Raw genomic sequence first — 12,599 nt, 5'->3', positions numbered from 1 at the left:
GTGCCACATTTCTCCTGTCTGCGTAATGTACTGCTGATCTACACCTGCTGGGCCCAGGGTTGCCTAGGTATACTCTATTTGCTGACAACATCAATCACTCAGCAGGACTCATTATTGCCATTTAAAATACATTTAAAGCGATTCACTGAAGCTACTGTCCAACTCGGCATGGACGCGGTGACGCTGATGTGTTGCTGTGAAAAATGTTTCACGGTAGTATCTTGGATGGGACCAGATGGAAACCCTTGTGCTAAGACGTTTGTTTCGAAATGAGCGAAAACCTTTCAATCAAAGCAAAGTGTCATCATCGATCATCATCAAACAGGTAAATTGCCTCTATTTTGTTTTCTGTCCCTGCAGACACGGTGACGTTCTCTAAAGATACCGGGTCATTTCAACAGCATCTCAATGTCAGCAAGCCCGACAGGCCTACTGCGGAGGAGTCTATAAGAGGACACTGAGCTTCCCGAGCTCTCAGTTGAGCTTAGTAATAGACACAGCCACTCTAATTCCCCTTCAATTCTCACCTAAAATCGAAAGCTGCCAAACGCAGCCTTAATTACATATTACCCAATCAGAGCTTTGGTGTAACCCAGTGCTTGCTCCCTCTATCCACCTTACGAAGAACGAAAGCAATGTATCCCATCTGGGATGTACACATATTTCACCGAGGGAATAAACAGGACTAGAGGATATGAGATGGATATATTATGTATATAGGAAGCAAGTGTGAGATTTAAGGAGCAACCTGCTTGCTCAGCACAGAGTGTGCTGGAAAAGCAGGATTATGGATCTCGTCTTATATGTAACTGGGCAAGGTCTATTGACCCAAATTTAATTATTTTAGCCCCCCTCCACCTATTCCCTTTCCCCTTCCTGTCGCCTTTACAATGACATGCATCTATTTTTGTTGATGCTGTTGTTTTTGATATCCATATAAATGTTGTAGTGCTTAAGGGCATGCATGCAGAAACAAATATATTCAGAATGTAAGTTGTTGTTTTTTGGTCATATCATAAAATACGTGTAATCTAACCCTCTGTTTGCTGCCCTGCGTTTAACCGATGCTTGCCTACTGTGTACTAAAGGCATCTCCTACAGCCGAGCGAACAAACCAGGGAAGTCTGAAGGCAACCACAGTAGACATGCAGCCTTTTTCCATCCTCTCTAATCATGTGATCGGGGTGTCGGCACCACATACTCAGTGTAGGGAGGGGCAAAGCAGCACTGAGCTCACCACCATTTTGTGTGGGTACCTGGCTCCTTCTGTGTGAGTACCTGGCTCATATGTTTACCTGCATATGTGTTATTAATTTGCGATGGGCCAAAGTATCATTCGTGGCATGCCTCATTTAATGTGTTTTTGCAAGGGTGCATGCATGACAGGCGCGTTTCTAAAGGAGCATTAAGTGGATGCTGCAGACGAAACATCACGGGGTATCAATGCACCCGACTGCTGCCCGTTCTGGATTTCATGTCATGAATTTTCTTCCTCTCTTCTTTCTCCTGGCTGTGCTGCCGACAGACCCCTCTCCTCCCTGCCATGTGTGAAGCGCATATGGTGAAGTGAAATTGCTGTCTGCGAGAGCATGCCTCTGCCTGTCCAGACTTCATCAGAGGGATTAAAGAATGGGATGAAAAAAATCAAAATAAAATGATGATAGCGGGGCCATGGCTTCTCTCTTTTTCTTTTTCTTTTTTCCCTGCACCCCACACTCTAACCCCCCAGCTCTGTTTTAAGTAGAGTGGAACATCAGATGACAGAGAAGGCTCTCTTGCTGGGTTGCAATGGTTTGTAAGAAAGGTTGCCCGGTCGGTGAGCTGCACTACGTTTATTTGGCTCTGACAAGGGCTCACTACAAAGTAAAACGAAATTACGGACAGTACCGTTCCTCCCTTTACCCAGCCTGTGAAGTTCACTGAAAAGCTGTATCCAATTAAAAGAAAAGTGACTCAGCGGTGCAGCAGCAGCTTTCTTTTATGATTACTTAGCCATTTCTTTCTGATGTGTTCACTTTTTTTTTAATATCATAAACAAACAAAAGACAAAATCAGTCACAGCATTAAGGACAGAGAGGGAATGTTTGTGCTGAGGTGGGGTGTTATATTTGCAGTGATGGGAATTTTGGGGGAAAGGAGTGAGGAGAGTGGAAAGATTACAGGATATTAAGGAGTAATGGATGTCACACCAGGCCCCTATAGCAAATTCCCATATGCTTTCATCATGACTCGATGAGACTGATCAAGGGAACAGGACATTACTTGGTTTCCCAGTACTGTTATTACCAAGGAACAGTAAATAGTTATTGCAATGTTTATCATCCTGAAAGATAGCTATTATATAGCGAGCCAGCACCTTTTTTTTCCACACTCAATCCTCTTATAAATTATATTGCATATCATAAGTGGAAACATAAAAAATATAGTTATTCTAATGTCATCCAGAATTACTTAGAGCCTAAAATTGCAGTCAAATCTAATAAAGTTTGAGCAAACATTTTGATAGCTGAGAAAAAAACAAATGTTGATTGAATGCTGTTTTTACTGTGAATTAACACATATTTCAACAAGCAAGGGAAGCGGTTAAAAAGAAACTTAAAGTAATCCCAGAAGAAGGCAACTTGTGAAAATGCATTACACAGATAAGGACTAAATCAAACTATAAATGCAGATGTGGTTTTACAGCAATCCTACTAAATTCTAGTAAACAGGAGTCTATTCTGAGGTTTATTCTGGGATTTGCTAGACACTAGATCTGGCCCTGTATTTGAGACAACAAAAAGGCAATCTTGACATCTTGCCCAACCAGCAGATAATATTTGCTGTTCAGAGACTGGCTTTCTTTTGTTCCAGGTTCTTATAAACCCAAGGCACTTGAAATTTAAGCCCAGTTCAAGAAATATTATTTGCCACAGGGTGAGGTAAATCTCTTGGTGGGGCTTTTCAAAGGGTTGCCCCAGGTTTGTTTACAATTGATCTTATTTAAAAGTGGATTTTTTGTTTTACCTTTCAAAGACATACTTTCTGCCATGATCTTATAGGTCAAAAGAATGATGAATGTTGTTTTTCCAATTGAAGCAAAAAAAAAAAAAAAGGTGAAATAATCAGAAAGTAATATTATAGAAAGCCCTGTCATGCCACTGGTTCCTCCCAGATCTCTAGCCTGCACTTGTACAATAGAAAACACATGCAAAACAATATCTCCCACTACAAAAAAAACAAGACACAGACCCCTGGTGAGGAATCAGATTAAAATATTTCATTCATGTGATTTAGCGACATGTAAACTGGAAAATAAGAGAAAAATTCAGTCATATTCAAAGTGTGTGTAAGCCTGTGTTTGCATTTCTTTGTTGCCAGTAAAAAGAAAATGGCCTAATAGTCTCGTAAAACAGCTGCTTCTCTCATTGTTTAGGGAAGCAGCATGCAGTTTTTATTCAGCATTTTTCCTCTGAGAGAACAGCTGACCTGACACCTGACCAATCCACAGAGGGAAGAAAACCCCACTTCTTTTGCTTCATCTTTCAGACAATTACCAAAATCAGTGGTGTAAGTAGAGCCACTAAGTTATTATTTAGCTACATTCTCTACATGAACATGAACTTCAGCAGGGGCTCCTGTGAACAAGGAGGGCAAACGCGAAAGAAAGATGGGGACTGCAGTTACAGCCAGGGACTATCCTCCAGGGTGGGGAGAGTCCCTTTACTGCTCAGACAGGCCATGCTGGAGGAGGAGGTCACAAGCCGAGGAGGTTTAAAGCGTGCTGCTCATGGGGAGCAAGGTAGACAAGCAGAGGGCACAGCAGCAGGGACGCCCCGGTAAAGACCCCTTCATCTGGACTACACCTGAGGGAGCCCACGGGCCACCCAGCTCAACAGCACACGCAGCTACTCACAGACACACAAAGAGCTGTGTGTATCCACACAAACATGTGGAGAGATTATTGGACACTTGTCATATGGTGAATTTAAAAATGAAATAAATACAGCAGGAGCAGATCATCAGAAAAAATGATGAGCAATGGACAAGCAAACTATACAGATGGGAAATCATCTGATTAAGGTGGTTATTATGGATAAACTTCATACATTTATGATAATGCTCATTGAAATATTTACATCTTTAAAAAAAATTGAAACTTTGGTCTCACTGTGGCAGACCTGCTAAAAATTAGGATTCCACAGTTGACAGGGTAAATATTTTTGTGTTTGAGTGTGTTATTTTGTCTTCAATAGCTTCTGCTATTGAAGGGCCCAGGCATGCATTTTAAATTACATCTATCTATTGAGTCTTACTTGGGCTTATGAGTGGGTCCCTAGGGCACCTCCATTTTCCCAGAAACTCCCTCCAAGGCTGTTCGGGTTAACATGCCCAGTTTGACTATTATATCAATAGTTATAAATGACTTCATTGCACCAATAGGCAACTTTCTTAATATACTGGCCCCACATTTGGGAAGTTTTACAAGCTCGTCCTGTGGGTGTAGGTCTGGTTAGTGTAGTTAAGGTGCAAAGTTTTTCAAAAGATGTGTCACAGTCTAAGGAAACATAAATGATTAGACAAGATGTAACATCATCGCTTGCAGTGTTTCTTTATAAGATTTCAACAACTCCAAATGTTTCGAGTTAAGTTGCAAAGAGGCAATGATGTGCTCAGATACAGTAGCTGCGGTGAGAGGTGAAAAATCCCCATTGATATCACATGGCCTTTCTGTACCTCTTTTGTTCTTATGGGATAAGAGGTGATGTCAGTTCACTCCCAAGCCTCCCTAAAATGCCCCCAAAGCCTGGCTTCTGAGTGGGAGTGTGTAATCGGTCCTGGCAGAGTGCTGGTTAATGGGGGGCACAGGGCCATGGGTTGGAGATGTATTCATGTGCATGGCGTGGCGCCTGGACCCAGGGTGACACTTCTTCATTCCTGCTGCCTCAGGCCAGGATTAGGATTGCGCCCAGCCTCACAAAGCCAACCATAATGCAAAATCATTTTCATATTAACCTCGTCTCTCCTCTCTGGGCCTGACAGTGGACAGGCCTGCTCTCTTTGGTGCTCAAATTATCCTCAATTACTGGGGAAAGGCCAGGCGAGGGGACGTCACCTAACCTTCACCATCTGTTAGGTTCAAAGCTTTAGTGGTCGGCCAGCCCGCCTGTCTCCTGCCTCTCCTGACCTTTCCGCCTCGGCCAGCTCCTGCTCTGTGCGCCTTTCACCCCCAACCCCAATCACCCCCCACCCCCACCTCTCCATGATAGCCCTGCCCTCTCTGGACACAGATGGGAAGTGCATGTGCGCACATCTCATTAGGTGGAAAAAGGTTATGTCACGCTTTTACAACAAAGATATGAATATTCAAAACTAAACACAGAACGACACAAAAGCCGTGTCAAGCCATAGGTTAAGTCGGCCTCCTAAGCCTACATGTTTGAATATGGTCCGGCTTTTATTGGCTGTAGAATTCGAATAAAATTTAAAAAGGGATTTGAAACAAAATCCTCTTCTGTTGGATTTTCTTGTTTGCTGCTGTAGTATTTAAATATTCCCAGAAAATAAGGTGCATTTGCAGTTTACTTAACAAATGAAAACAATTTACATTTAAAATATTGTAATGATTACAACCCTATTTTTGTGAATTCCTGTGGTTCAAACGTCTGTTAGTTTCCGCTTCATTTCATCAAAACCTCAAAATTTTAAAACAGGTCTTGCTTAAGTCTTTTTTTTTTGTTTTGCTCTGTTCTTTGAAACAAATTTAAGAATTTAAAAATGATTTTTCTCACATAATTCAGAAGATATTTAATAAAGTTTTGTGCATTGCTGAAACTGGGTTTTTATGCTTTTCATGCTTCATGCCATCTACTTTTTTCCATCTTACTGCAAAACTTGGCTTTAATTAAACATTCTTCTATACTTGAGATTGTGCTTGTGAAATATTGAAAAGCTCTTATTTTGCCTATAGTGGATGCACCTCTTAATAATGCAGGCTCTGTTTTCTGTTTGTTTTCAGTCTATGTGTTTTAGCAGTTCCACTGTGTCCATTTGGATTATCCAGTCTGCCTGGCCACTCAGGAGGGCCTCTTTCTCAGGTCATCTGGCAGGACCTGATGGCTCTGAAATAACTTTTAATAAGTCTCCTAAATAATAGATGGAGTGTTGGCTAAAATCAAGCTGGGAGGAGCAGGGCTGAGGACAGCAGGCTGCGGAGACATACAACAACCAGGTCCTCGGCACTTCCCTTGCCATCATCATCATCATCAGCAGCAGCAGCAGCTATGTTCAGTCTCTTGCTTCACCTCCTCTCCAGACCCAGACTCTCTGGGGTTAAAGGTCATGGACTTGACCTTGCAGCCCCCAGGAGAATGTTCACTTTAGGTTTGGGATATAATTTAGGATTTATTCAGCAGGAGGCCCCGTCTCAGGCAGCATTATGCCTCATTATCCTTGGGTGCTCTCTGTTAACAGGGAACAGCCCAGACGAGGCACATCAACACTCAATTTTACTTACATATTTGCAATCCCACAATCAATACCTAAAAGTGACAACATTTTTTCATTTAAATACAACTCAAGTGACCTAAGCTGAAGTCAACACTTATTCGGCACCATGCACAAAAATTATTTCTGATTTTTTGTAGCGATTCTCAGATAACCATTAAGATATTATAAATTAATATGCATATGCAAATAAATATAATAAACAGAGGATAATGGAAATACCTTTGCAATTAATATGAGAAATTACCAGTGAATTCCAGATTAATTATGATGATAGCAGTAAAAGTGCAATCTAATTTCAAATGTAAGTACTTTCATTTAGTGACTTAGCATGATTCCAATTTTACAATAATCATTTTCATTTTGATCTCAGAATATTCTCAGCCCCAGAGCCTAAATATTTATAAAAAATATGAAATTTTAATTGAATTAATTTATTTTAATGGCGATTATTATTAAAAAATGTTTAATGGGAGATGATCAAACTTAAAACTGTACATTTAACAAAAATAATGTGTCTGAATGAACTAAAAACATATACATATGCAAATGGTAAATAAAAGATAAAGAGTTTAGCATTCCTGTCACAAACTGCATAAAACGGAGTGATATCTTTCAGATGCAGGCTAAAAAAGAGTGATCATTTCTATTATGTGGGCTTCACTCTTTAAGTGGGTCCCTGTGGAGGACAATTTTGGAGAGATCTTTCCTGATAAGAAACAAGCCCTGCATGCATTAATATTACATTAGACCCAGTATATCACAGAGCCGTCTGCTCAGTCAGGTAGAGAGCTTTTCATTGACATCTCCTTATCATGTTAATATTACACTCATCAAAGAAGACTATACCATGGAGAAGGAGGGAGGATACGACAAAACGTGCAATATTACGGATTGTTCTTATGAGAAGCCTAAAAGGAGGAACAGACAATAAAATGGTTATTTAGGTCACATATTCACTGTAATGCGCAAGAAAGAGACAAATGCCGCAGGAAAGGCGTCGTTTGGATGTGCGAGTGCGTGTGTCTCGGTCGAAAAATATGACATGCATGGCTGGTCACACACACGCACACTCAGACACACACGACTGTTCAATGCCGGCAGCAGGAGGGGTGCAAATCTCCAGCGAGAGGGAGACAGGTGCAAGGCTCTGCTCTCTATACTGTAGCTTAAACGCATTTGAAGTCCATTCTTAACACACACACACACACACACACACACACACACACACACACACACACACACACACACACACACTCCCCCTTTTTATTTCAACGAAGATTATTCTTCTACTGTGCTTTTGTTGGCTGCTGTGTGCGCGCTTGGCTGTGTGCGCATGTCTCTGGGAGCTTTACATTTTAATGTAAGGTGAAAGCAGAGGCCAAAAAAAAGAGATCATTTTAATTATTGTTTTTTTTTTTATTGTTTCTTTTCTTTCTTTCTTTCTTTTAAATATATGTGGTCGTGTTTCTTTTCCGGGCTGTCGGGCACAGTGCCATCCTCCTACGGAATTAACCATATCACGCTCCTCTAAGCACGTGTCAGGTTAACAAAAGGCGGAGCGCTTAAAAAAAGGCTGAGGCCGGGAGGCGGACGTGTGCTTGTTTCTGTGCCAAAGTTTGTCACTCTCATTTGAATGTGAATGGTATTTACCACTGAGAGCTGCTTAAGGAGCTCGGGCCTACAATACACAACCTCCCTTTTCTGAAGGATTTTTCAATTAGCGCCCCCACCCTCCCCTTCTGCACTAATCGGGGCTAATTAGGCCTTATCGCGGGGTAATAGCTTGTATTTAATGCCTCGCGGGCCAACTGTTGAGGAATTTGACGAGTGATCCAATTGAATCTGACAAGTTTATTCCGTCTATTTAATATTCATTATATTCTAATAGGACACTTGTTAGCATGAGTATACCAATTAGGGCCAATCTTGTACTCAACATGTTGTTTTTTAATCGTTTTCGTAAATATATATATATATATTTATTTATTTATTTAAAGTTTTCTTTAATTTGTTCTTGTTTTGTTGTTGTTGCTATTGTGAGTAGAAAAAACTTTTTTTTTTAAATTATGATTTTAATTGTGAAAAGAGCGACATAAATAATCCCAATTTTTTTCTTAAGACTAAATTATTTATAATATAAACCTGACTTCAGTGTAATTTAAGTCAGAGTAGGGCCTGCTGTTTAATCTTTGCCAAATCGTTTTATGAGCCTCCGGATAAAAAATAACCCCAAACTTTTTTTTTCATTATTTATCAAAGTTTAGCGGTAGAAAATATGGATAATAAACCTTCGCTTTTTTTTTTTCCGAGCAGGCAAACGAGTAGTATTGGGACCTGCCACAATCAAGCGTTTCATCTACCTGAGTTTGTTTTCAAGATTCAAATCTAAACATCATTTATTTATCTTCAACCTCGGTGTCAGCCCCATCTCTTTCCCCACAACAGCGAAATAATAGTGTTTATTTAGCCTCCGTTATTAAGAGTTACTTTCAGTCATTCAAAGACCAAAGGGATTTCAAACATGACATCATATACTGCAAGAACTGACATATCGTGTAGAGGATAGGGCCTGTAGTCTTACATAGCCCAAACTGATGTGCAATAAAAATAGAAACCTGAAACATCAATGCAGGATGTAAACGGATCTACTGGCGAGAATGTTTGATCATTAATCAATTAACATTTATGAAACAAAATAGCCCGTTTTGTGGGTAAAAAGGAAAGAAAAAGAAAAAAAAAGAAACAAAGAAAAAACAAAAGAGGATGATGAATGTAGCAGGACCATCACCAAGACATTTAGAGTCGAGTAGGCCTTACAATTATTTGCTTGCCTTCTATTTATGTTGGTTTCCAGTAAGCCACAACCCCACCCTCTGTATCCCAAGATGGGCCGAAATTTAAAGCAGCTCTGGACAGCAGCGTGGGTGAGGGTAACGGGTGGCTGCAGTGTGAGGGGGATAAACCCACCCTAAGTTGACCCCCTCCCTTTTTTTGTTTTGAACTCTACACATCACTTACCTTTCTCTTGGCTGAATATTTTATAGGCCCATCTGCATGCTGCTATTCAAAGGTTCAACATTCATGAGGCCTTTATCGCGGAAATTTAAGAAATATATACCTTCCTGAATATAAAATTTTAATCAATTTCAGGTTTCATTTCTTGATCAAAATTAATGCTGTAAGCCCGCAGAGCAGTGACACGCAGGCCAGTGTGGAGCACGGGAAATTCATAATCGCGAGATTTGTGTAAGAAACTGAACAAACGCAGATACGCAAATATGAAGGATTATATATATTTTAGAGAAATATTCAGGCGTCAGAGAACCAGTGGGTATTTGTCCTCCCTGTAAGAGTCGGTGAGCATTACTCACCCCTGCGCTGGGTGTAACAGCAGTCACTTGAAGGCATATGGCTCTCAGCTGCCCCCCCGCATTTGAACCCCCAAGCAGCTCCGGTGAAGTTCAAGGTCTCTGAAGCCAGTGACCATTACGGGAGCAGCGCGGACGCAGACAGAAGCGCCTGCTGTCTACATCCTGCCTGTCTGCCCGAATGTTCCAGCGCCAAATAAATAAACAACATGTCTTTTTTGTTTATTATTATTATTTGTATCATTATTATTTTTTTTATTATTCAAATGCATAAAGAGTTGTAGACGATACATTTTAAATGAATCTCCACGAAATGTAAGACTTGAGAAATATCGAATTTAAGGTGGGTCGCCTACTTCATAAATATATTATTTTCCATTTAAATCGTTTAGACCACGACGGAAACTGAGAATCAGTAACCTTTCATTTTTAAAGTTTGTGACGAGGCCACCCAATTAGATTTTTTTTCCTCGTCATGTAAAAGTAAACAAAAAAGCTTAAGCCACACACTTTTTTAAAGCTGTATCGGGTGATTTGGTAAATAGTAAAATAAATAAATAAATAAAAATAATAATAGTGCAAGCTGTATCATTACAGTGGTTGTAATACTTCTAATTTGGAAGCAGCTTGACTTCATTAAACCTTCAGGTGCTCATGTTTAGCAAAAGGCCGACAGTTATCTAAAAGCATTACCTGGCATGTTTTTTAATCGTGCTTATTTCTTTATTTATTACTAATTATGTAATTTTAATTTCACGTTTGGAGTTGTTGAATGGCCTGTTAAATTTAAAAAAAAACTGTCATTAACACTTTCTTTATCTCAACTTAAGAACAAAATCATTTTATTTTAACTGTAAGGAGAAGCTCAGGTGTTCAGATTCAAGTAGTGATTTGTATGTGTGAGGCCGGGTTTGTGGTTTCTCCAGAGTCAAATCCTTTGGAAAAAAAAAAGATGGAGTGAGGAAAAATTAAGTTTTTCTGATTTCCAGTCAATTTAAATAAAATTGGTTGTTTATTCTTTGGGTGAAAATGCTTTATTAATAAAGGCACATTCAGCTCAAGGATTATATAAGCAGCAATTTAATTTGAGCAGCAAAATGTTTTAGGTATTATGACAAAATTAAACGATGATATCTGGTCAGAAATTTTTCTTATGTGTTTTTTGCCAAGTGGCAGTCACAAGGAAATGTGCGACTAAACATTTTAGACTATGTTTTGAAAATGACCACATTTGTTTAAAACGAGAGATGGAGAGGCAGAATGACAAAGGAAGGAAGAGGACAAGAGTAAGAAGATGCAGAGGATACAAAGATGAAGTGGAGGAGAAGAGGGAAAAAAAGCAGAGTGGAAGGTTATGAAGCAACAAAATCAGATGAATAGATGCAGCCAGTGGATGATAGGTGGTCCCAGGTGTCTCTAATGACATCAGCATGTGAGATATCCTGCATCTACATAGTGGAGGAGATCCTGTTTCCTCAGAAAGTCTCTCCACAAGAGACAGGTCACAGCCAATAGCCTCTGCCTGACATATAATTGGTGATATTGATTATAGGTTATCATATGCTGCAGGCCATTTGTAAGATAATGCTGCAGGGGTTAATTTGTCAGCCATTAACCTTTTGGACTGGTGGATGTACGTGTAAATTAAGTTTAAAGCAACTTCTAAATGGGTTACCTAGTGTCATCTAATAAATGGAATGCTAACATATTTAAGACATATTACAATACAACACCAAACAGCTTTTGATGGCAGGTTTTTGGTTTTTTTTTTTGTTGTTGTTTTTTTGTTTTTGGCAAAAAAAAAAAAAAGACTGCTGAAAGCCTTGGCACATACTCTCCAAATTAACCCCCTCTGAAAAGTCCCAGAGCAGTGCCTACCATAAATTCTTGTGCTGACCCTTTTATTAAAATCTCTCTTCATCTAAAAATGAGAGTGACATTTACAGGAAACGCCTTTTCCTCTTTCCTCACGTCTGTGAAGTAGCTGTTTGCCTACATGCCTACAGGACTTCGAAAGTTGATCTAACCTGTCAATCTGACTAATGGTACGAGGGGAAACTCAAAACAGTGGCTAAAGTTTTTAATTATCCTTTTACCAGGTCGTGTGAATTTAATGCATATTGTTTAGTTTGGCAGTAAATAGAAAGAGAATAAACCATCATTTGGAAAACTAACAAATGTACTACTCATACTGCAACTTCAAGTTTAACAACCATTACTACCTTCAATACCATTTAAATTAATATCATCTTTCATTCTTTTTATTGTTTATTATTCTTATAATAATTTTTAGGAGCCCCACATTTTGGTGTAAAGAGGGAACAATGTTGCAAAGCAGTCAAACAGACTTATATGCTTGAGAATTATCACAGTTTGCCACATATTGTGCTTTTTTTTTTAACTCAGCAAGGAGTAACACATCAAATACACAAAATCACAGTAAAGAGAGAAGCTGTAACCTTTGTGAAAGTCGATCAGAGGCGATCAGAGGTGTAGAAGCACCTAGTACAGCCCAGAGCAGTAAAGACAACCCACTTCAACTTCAAAAACATGACATTTGCCACCTCAGAGCAGAAAATGTGTCTCTCTAACTCTACACCTGTAAACCTGCAAACCCACACATTGTGGAGCAAAAACCGAGCCATTCTAATTCAAGAAAACACTATTAAAAGTTACTCAGTAATGTGACTGCGTGCACTTGAGTATTGTCTTGCGTACAGTATGTGCGAGCGGTGTGTGTTT

General features: G+C 39.6%; 1 protein-coding gene across 2 annotated transcripts in view; it reads right to left on the bottom strand.

Annotated features, from left to right (window-relative positions):
- The window catches only part of zfhx3b (zinc finger homeobox 3b), a 287,455-nt gene that overhangs the window by 219,332 nt on the left and 55,524 nt on the right, over positions 1–12,599 (bottom strand). The window lies entirely within an intron of this gene.

The sequence above is a fragment of the Maylandia zebra genome, linkage group LG1 (assembly GCF_041146795.1).
Source record: "Maylandia zebra isolate NMK-2024a linkage group LG1, Mzebra_GT3a, whole genome shotgun sequence".
In the NCBI taxonomy this organism is placed as follows: Eukaryota; Metazoa; Chordata; class Actinopteri; order Cichliformes; family Cichlidae; genus Maylandia; species Maylandia zebra.
The sequence above is the reverse complement of the archived record's forward strand: the minus strand, read 5'-3'. Positions and strand labels throughout refer to the sequence as shown.